Source organism: Fukomys damarensis, unplaced genomic scaffold (assembly GCF_012274545.1).
Source record: "Fukomys damarensis isolate Sample0158 unplaced genomic scaffold, DMR_v1.0_HiC HiC_scaffold_19, whole genome shotgun sequence".
NCBI lineage: Eukaryota > Metazoa > Chordata > Mammalia > Rodentia > Bathyergidae > Fukomys > Fukomys damarensis.
Genome location: NW_022900931.1, coordinates 826,626 through 835,642, shown reverse-complemented (window position 1 = coordinate 835,642; position 9,017 = coordinate 826,626). Strand labels below are relative to the sequence as shown.

Here is a 9,017-nt window from a genome sequence, read left to right as displayed (position 1 = left end):
TTTTTTTTTTTTTTTTGTACCAGGGATCAAACTTGGGTCCTTGTGCTTGCAAGGCAGGCAGCAGAACCACTGAGCTAAATCCCTGGCCCTAAATTTTTTAATAAACTAGATTTTTTTGCATGTGTGGTACTGGGGATTTTACTTAGGAACTTGCACTTATGAGGCAGGCATGGTGCCACTGAGCTACATCCCCGGCCTGCCCCTTTTTTTAGTATATGTACTGCTGAAGTGAGCCATTGCCTTCTTTTTTAAAGACAGGCCTTGCTAAGTTGCCCAGGTTGGCCTCAAACATATGATCCTCCTGCCTCAGCCTTCTGAATAGCTGGGATTGCAAACATGTGCCAGTGTATCCAGCTCCCACAGTGTACACATCCAAAGGGCTGAAACGAGATATCTCCATACAATGGAATAGCACTCAGCCCCAAAAGTACATGGGTTGCATCATGGAGCTACATGGCCATTTCAGACACATCAGGCTGAATGGAAGAAGCAAGTCACAGAAGGCTGGAAGGAAGATTCTGTTTACACCCAGCAGAGAGAGCTGGGAATTGTGTCAGTATGTACACACACATACCTAGCTCTGCTGTGTTCTCGCAGTCTCTCTCTCTCTCTCTCTCTCTCTCTCTCTGTCTCTCTCCCCCTAGAGACTGAACCCAGGGCCTTGGGCATGCTAGGTCAGCTCTCCGATTCCAAAGTAACCTGGCATTCAATCTCCTTCCTCTCCCCATATTTATAACTCTCTTTCCACAGCAAGAAGCCCTGCTCACTTAGCTCAGCACCACGTGTGTGCCACCTCCAGGCTTCATTGGGCAGAGACTTGGCCACAGACGCATCATCTGGGCCACCCCCCATTGACACACCAGTCAAGGGCTCAGCCCTGGGGATGCCACTGACCTCAGAACTGTTAGCTCTGCTGGTGCAAAACACGGCCCCAACAAAGGGCAAAGAACAGGATGGTGATGGGTTTTTTCATAATGTTTTATTTTCTGGAAGGAATAAGATAAAGCCCTTTATTCCTTCCTTTTGGATCTATCCCTAAATTTTAATTTATAAAACTATGTTTTCACAGACAAATGAAACTTTCCTTAAATAACATTTTTCTCACTCCAGAAATCACAAAAAAATAGTTTTTACTGACTTGTTCTTTTCATGGAAATCTAGGAATGTGCATAGTTGCAAAAGAAATTAGTGCTCCTTTTCAACGAGCTATAAATACAGGCATTGGCTGTCCGAGCAAGGCCTTGGGTAGATGTCATATCTGAGAGTTAATGTCTTGAAGCCAATGTGACACATTACCTTGAAGGAACAGGATGGGAGCAGCTGGGTTGAGCCCGCACACACACCCGCCCTCAGACCCATACCGGTCCGGCCACTGCTCTCTGGCTAAAGGTCAGCCTAGAAGATGCAGGGAGTGGCTTCCCGAAAACTGGGTGTCTCAAAGCTCGAAAGGGCCTGGAGAAGAGGGGTATGCAGGTATACACTGCACACAAGGTGTGAGAAGTGAGGCAAGCTGGGGGAACTAGCTGGGGTCAGCCTCCTGGCTGGGAACAGAATTGGGGGAATGAATATCTCAGGCGTAGTAGAAACTCAGTCCTGCATTTCTCCTGATGACACCCCCAGACAGTTGATTTTCCAGCCTTGCCTTGTGCAATGCATACCTTAGATGAGCCGCCTAGCCAGGAGGTTGGTACAGGTTAATTACCCTCTTACAGCCTCTGTACAGATGAGTCAGGTCAGCATGCAAGAAGGGTGGCGTTCCTCAGCCAAAAAGAACCTCTGAGCTCATTCATCACCGGGAAAACTAGGAAGGAAAATTTCCCCAAATAGGAGCAGGCAGAAGGAGGGCACTATGACCTCTCAATGGGACTCTCAGGCTCCTGGGCTGTGCACCTGCTCACCTGGCTGTTTCCTATAGATTTGATGTTTTACAACCTAGCAAGGGTAGACTTTAACTTGCAGAAAACAGATCACTAAGTAGAGTGATTCTTATCTGAAGGCAATACAGATGAATTCTGTCCAGTAGTGAGCGGTGATCAATATTATTTCTGCTTGGTAACAAAAGGTTACAGTTTAAAATGGTGGTAGTTTTACAGTCCTACAGAGCATTAGCAAGGTTTTGTTTTTTAATTTAAATTAGCAGGCTTACTAAAGTAAACTTGTTTTCAGTTACTGAAAACATTTTCATCTCTAATCTTTTTCTCTTCTTTTGCAGTACTGATGATTGAACCTGAGACTTTGCACATGCTAGCCAGGCACTCCGTTACTGACCTACATCCCAAGTGCATTATTATTCTATTTTGAAACAGAGTCTCACTGAGTTGCCCAGGCTGGCCTCAAACTTGTGATACTCCTGCTTCAGCCTCCAGAATAGCTAGGATTATAGGCATGCATGACCATGCCTGACTCAAGTCTTTTGAACCAGCCTCGCCATCATGCTGGTTTCCTCTATTAATGATTAAATAAGCCTTTGACACATCTTCACTGTAGAGTTATATGAATCATGTGTCTGCCTTTTTGAAAATTACACTTTGACAGCTCCTATAGCCTCCTCCTCCTCAGCATGTCCTTCCGGATGTCCAGTGGGCCTTAGACCTTACCCACCTGAAGTTCAGCTCCTGCCTTCATCCCTGAGCTTCTCTGTTGCCCCCCATCTGCCATGGGAATATGTACCTCCTGGAAGGACTTGAGCTCTCAACACACTGCTTGTGACCGTGCCCTTGTTTGGAAATAGTCTTTGCAAATGAAATCAAGATCAGGTCATAGGGCTGGGCCCTAATCCAATGACTCATGTCCTTATGAAAAGAAGGAAATTTAGACACAGACACACAGTGGGAAGACAGCCATGTGATGGCAGAGCCAGAGCCCGGAGTGACACAGCCACAAGCCAAGAAGTGGAGGCTGGAGGCCTCTAGGAGATGGAGAAGGCAGGAAGGGCCCCCCTGTAGGCTGCGGAGAGATCCAGTCCTGCCCACGCCTGGGTTTCCGACCTCTGGCCTCCAGAACAGGGAGACAAGAAATTCCTATTGTTTTAAGGTGCCCAGCCTATGGTCCTTTGTCACAGCAATGTAGACACAAATGCACCCTGCCAGCTATGGGCACCTTCCTGCTTCCTGCTGGGAAGCCCCTACGGCTCTTGGAGACCCATCAGCAAACTCCATGGGATCACCCTTCATAATGTACCCACTGAGCCCCTCCCACCTGGCACAGCCAGTGCCCTGTCCACCACAGCTCCTCCCCTTGCCTCTGTCTGTTTCTCCGGCTGTGCGGCAGCCTCATGATTCCATCATACCTGTGCTGAGCACCTCCTTGGCATCCCATCTCCCTCTGAGCAAAAGCCAAAGCCTCAGTTTCCACAACAGCAAAAACCACCCACAGGTACACATGCACCACTCAACAACGAGTAAAGGACTTCAATAGACCCTTCTCCAAAGATGTACAAATGGCCTACCAGGGCATGAAAACAGGCTCGGTAGCAAGTGAAATCCACAGTGAGGCACCATGGCACACCTACCAGGATGTAGACATGGAGACAGGAACCCGCATCCACAGCTGCTTTGGAAAATGACAGGTACTTCTCAAAACAGAGCTCATGGAGTTAACAAAGGATGCAGCACTTGCCCTCCTACCCCTAGGAGGCAGTCCCTGCCCAAAAGAAACAGAAACATTTCTTGTGTGATATCAGCATGGGAACATCCGTAGATGTGTTTTTCACAAATGCCAAACCGTGAGGACAAGTGTAGCGTGTCCATAAATGGAGCATGAGGTGATCGCTTGGATGGAGGAAGGAAGCTGGGACACCTGCCTCACCAGGGAAGACTTCAAAGACCTTGTGCTCAGTGAGAGGAACCAGACCCAAAAAGCCATGCTTACGATTCCACCGCAGGAAATGTCCAGGGGGAAAATTTGTGACAAGAGCAGGTGAGGCTGGAGTGGAAGTGAGAGCTGAGGGTGTGCAGCTTATCCTGCAGGTGACCCTGCTGCCGTCAGGATGGTGGGAAGGGCTCACCAAAGCCACTAAGCCGCACATGCCATGTGGGTAAACTGTACGCAAGCTAAGCTGTCTTAAAAATACTTCAAATAAATAATTACATCAATAAAAGCTAAGAATAAAACCAGAGACTTCAAGTTTGGGAACAGATGATGTGGATGGGATCTCTCCCTGGTTGTCCAGCTAAAGTCAACTTTTAAATGACACAGCAGACAATTACAGGACTCTGAGAGGAGGGAAGAGAGAAGCAAGACAGCCAGGGACCAAGGACTGGACAAACACTGAGGGTCCATCCAACCCAGCAGTCAGGGCTGTGGGCCTCATAGCTCATGACCCTCTTGCCAGCAGTAGAAGGTGGCCAGGGCTGGCATCTCTATGACCTCCCACCTAGTACCTGGGGAACCCCACATGTCCTGCCACTGGAAAGTCAGCAGAGATGGCCAGGAACCTGCAGGTGCCAGGTCTGCACATGGGCTTGGCCTCTCCCTTCCCTACCCAGCAGCAATGGGCAGCCCAAAAAATACCTCTGACCTCACAGATGGCACCCACAGAATCAAGTGGATGCCTCTGTGGCACCAAGTGAATAGAACAGAGCAGGAATGCCAGGGCTCTCAAAACTAGGTCGCCACTGGGCCACAACTTAGCAGAGTGGACCAGGCTGTGCTGTACTTACTTACCCAGTGTGTCCTGGGCAGATGACAGCAAGCTTCAAAGCTCCTAAATCAGTGTCCAAGCTGTCTAGGCTGCAATTAGAAGATGACTTGTCATACCAAAAACCAAGAAACTCCTAACTTGAATGAGAAAAGATAACAGCAGATGCCAACATTGATGAATCAGTTGTTGGAGTTATGTGACAAGGATAATAGAGGAAACATCACAAAAATGCCCCCATAGGCAATTACAAATAATGTTGAAACATGAAAAAATAGAAAATCTTACCAAAACCAAACCAAACCAAAGAGTCAGATGTTTGACTGTTTGATTAAGGATCAAATGGAGGGCAGGGGATTTAGCTCAGTGGTGCGGCATCTGTTTCACAAGTGCAAGGTCCTGAGGTCCTGAGTTCGATTCCTGGTACCAAAAGAAAAAAAAGAATCAAATGGAAATTTTAGAACTAAAATAAATCACTCAGGCTTGGTTGCACATGCCTGTAATTCTAGCATCCTGGGAAGCTGAGGCAGGAGGCTCCCAAGTACAGGCATCCGGGCAAATTGGTGACTTAGGAAGATCTGTCTCAAAATAAAAATTTTTTAAAGGGCGGGGGATGTAGCTCAATATGAAGGTGCTGAGTTTAATCCTCAGTACCAAAAAAAAAAAAAGGCATAGGGAATTTTAGTTGTTTTTTTTTTTTGGCAGGGGAGTATCGGGGATTGAACTCAGGCCCTTGCACTTGCGAGGCAGGTGCTGGAACAAGTGAGCTAAATCCCCAGTCCAGGTATAGGGAATTCTAAAATGTTGAACTGAATTAAAACAAAAATACAATAAATAAATAAAGCAAAAATACAACATAGAAAATTCTGAGAAATAGCTAAAGCAGCATTGATAGAGAGATATAGGGGATTAACAATGGCAGAGCAGAGATCAGCAGCAAACACAGCCTGTCAGCGACCTGGAATCAAGGCACCCAGAAAACAATTTGGTGACGATAAAAAGAAGTGGCTCTCTGGGAATCTGGAGAGAGCTGACAGGAAAACTAGAAACCACAGGAGCTGAACACATGAAGCTGGACACAGAGGAAGGGACTCAGCAGTCTGGAAAGCAGAGCCCTAGCTAGCAGGGAGCAGGACTGGCTCTGCGAACACAGCATGAGCCAGGGAGGGCTGCAGCTCATGGAAGAGACAACGGACCTGGCCAGCAGCACTAGCCCCAAGAAGAGTCCACCATCACTGTAAATTGTAAAAACAGCCAGGCTCTTACTGTGAAACAACTCCTACCAGACAGCAGGCCAGAGTCGAGGGGGAAATCTATCGCCACACCTGCCATATTTGAACATGCTTAATCAGGAGACATTTTGGGAAGGGACTCATTGTTTAATACTGAGTCACAGAACAACTCCACTTCAGGGTTTTGGGGTTCCCTACCATGGTGATTTACTGGGAGACAACCATAAGAGACAGTCACTGAGAAGGTGCAGGCTAAGCATAGGCCGCCCTGAGAAGTTGCAGCTCAGACTGGGAAGGACACAGGGGACTACCATCCAAGTTGAGAGGCCAGATGGTCATTGTGGCTTTCAGAGCAGGTTGGGTCTAAGTGCTGGCATTAAGTCTAGTGAGCTGCTTGCCTCTCACCCCACCCTGCTGCCTACATCCAACACAGAGCTCAGTAGACTGCTTTCCCCACCTGCCCGCGTGCTTACCTGTGATTCAGGACACACCTCAGCTGAAACAGTTGCCACAGGCTGGGTGTAGAGGCAGAGAGGACTCTGGAGCTGGGGGAACCTCACAAATCCACAGGCTGTAAAGTTAGGCAGAGAAAGCTGTGACTTGGGGCATACAGAGGAACATGGAGACCGGACACTCTGGAGTGAACAGAGCCCTTGGGTGGACACCATTGACCAACCACACTACACCCAGCAGGGAAAGTGGGGCAGGATTCAGGATTCACCTGTAAAAATGCTTATTTGGAAAGAAAATAGCTCTTAGCAGTTGCTCACTATCCCACCCCTCATATCTGGGGAGGGGGGTCCAATACTGCAGGCCCTGGAAAGAGACCACTCATTCAAAAACACAGAGAAATTGTTTTGAACTCATTTCTCTTTTTCTTCATTGTTTTTTAGTTTTGGATTTTTCTTTTTATTGCTTTTTTGTTTTTTCTTCTTTTACCTTTTTTTCTCTGTGCATTTATTTTATTCATTATTTTGTTTGTTCTTTTCTGGGTTTTGTTTATTTGTTGTTGATGATGTTGTGGTTGTTGTTGTTTTGAGATAGGGTCTCTCTCTATATTCCAGGCTGACTTTGAACTCACTGTGCAACTTAGGCTGGTTTTACACTTGCAGCAATCTTCCCGGCTCAGCTGCTTAAGTGCTGAGATCACAGGCATCTGCCACCACACCCACGTTTTTCTGTTACTTATATCTAATTATATTAATTTTATTTCAGTCCTTAATAGGATTCTTTACCCTCCTCATATTCCTTTTATTTTTCTAATTTTATTCTTTTTTTGGTGGGGGTACTGGGGATGGAACTCAGGACCTTGTGCTTGCGAGGCAGGCAGTGTCTAATTTTATTCTTTCATTTTTTTCCCTTAACCACCCTCTTCACCTTTATAGTATTACATTAATCTTTATTAATCTTTAGATATTGACTATATGCTATTTTTGAATTATTTTCTATTGTCAATGGTGGTATAGCTGTTGCAATTAGTAGATATTCACTGCATGTCAATATTTTGTTTGTCCTTTGTGTCTATAATTATAGATATCTTTTCAACGGTTAAGGTTGGTACTGTGGTAGCCTTTATTGGTTCTTATGGTATGTTAGCATCCAGTTTGTCTTTGACTCTATTTTTTCAAATTTATTTATTTATTTATTTATTTATTTTGGTACTGGGGATTGAACTCAGGTCCTTGTGCTTATGAGGCAGGCAGCAGCACCACTGAGCTAAATCCCCTTTGACTCTATTGTTACTGATTTTGTTACTATTGTGAGTGTGGCATAGTTGTTATTATTAATTGGTTTTTACTGTATACCCGATGGCTGGTTTGCCTTTGTGTGATGAATAATATTATGGTTCCTTTGCAGAGAACTGTGTGCTGGCCAATTACACTATACCCTCCCTTCCCCAAATTAATGGAGGTGGTCAGATCTTGGAACAGAGGTAAAGGCCTACAATTAGCCACACCCAGAGCACTTCACTGGAAAGCAGACATGAACTAATGGGATCTCTATCCAAGCAACAAAGACTTTACACTGCAACTGATCCACAACTTTAGCACACACACACACACACACACACACACACAGTAGCACAAACAATAGAAACAATAGAGAAAATAAGACAATAAATGCCTCCAAAAACTCCCAACTCCAAAGCTGATCCATGGGGCATCTACAGGAAGAAAATCAAAAGCCAAAGAGCTAAATGATATGAAATGATAAAAGAGGAGACAAAAACAGATAAAGCTGGGCTGGACATTGTGGCGCATGCCTGAAATCCCAGCACTCAGAAAGCAGCCAGAGGAGGATCACAGTGAGTTCAAGGCCAGCCAGGACCAATAGCAAGACATTGTAAAAAAAAAAAAAAAGATCAAGCCAGGTGTAGTGGCAGGTGCCTATAATCCCAAGAGGATGAGGCAGGAGGATTGTCATGAGGTCAAGGCCAGCCTGGGCTACATATATAACTCTGTCTTAAAAAAAACTAGATCAATACGATGCTTGATGAGCTAAAAAATGATATACTAAACAGACAATGGACTTAATACACAGAATCATCAGTGAGATAACAGGAGACACTAACAAAAAGCTACCTGAGCTAAACAAAACAATTCAAAACATGAATAATCAATTTAACAAAATATTAGAGTCCACACAAAGTTACCAAACAGAAATCCAGGAGATAAAAAAAATTATATTAAAAAAATATGGACAGCAAGGGTCAGGGATTTAGCTCAGTGGCGCCATGCCTACCTCACAAGTGCAATGTCCTGTGTTTGATCCCTGATACCTGAAAAAAAAAAAAAAAAGGACAGCAGAAATGACCGGTGTGAGGAGAGGGAGAATTGGAAGAAGATAGGAGTGTTAAAGGTGACCATATATTCAAAGATACCATAAAAACAAGAGAACATGCAAAATGGATCAAACAGCTGCTAGGTGATACAAAGAAAACCAATATGATTAATTAGAATTAGTAAAACATAAGACAGAGCAGAAACAATAGTAAAAAAAATCTCTAAGAATGGGAAAACAATTTAACCTACAGACAAGGGATGCATATAGAACCTCAAATAGCCACAGTCAGAAAAGAAACTCTCTATGACATAGAATAGTCAAAATCCCAGAAGTCCAACACTGGTAGAATTTTTAAATCTGTA

At 45.0% G+C, this 9,017-nt stretch overlaps 1 protein-coding gene across 1 annotated transcript in view; it reads right to left on the bottom strand.

Annotated features, from left to right (window-relative positions):
• The window catches only part of Brd1 (bromodomain containing 1), a 50,655-nt gene extending 47,027 nt beyond the window's left edge, over positions 1–3,628 (bottom strand). Inside the window, exon 1 of the mRNA XM_033766164.1 lies at positions 3,512–3,628. The gene's annotated coding sequence lies outside the window, so the exon portion shown is untranslated. The remainder of the gene's footprint in view (positions 1–3,511) is intronic.
• Positions 3,629–9,017: the final 5,389 nt, after the last annotated feature.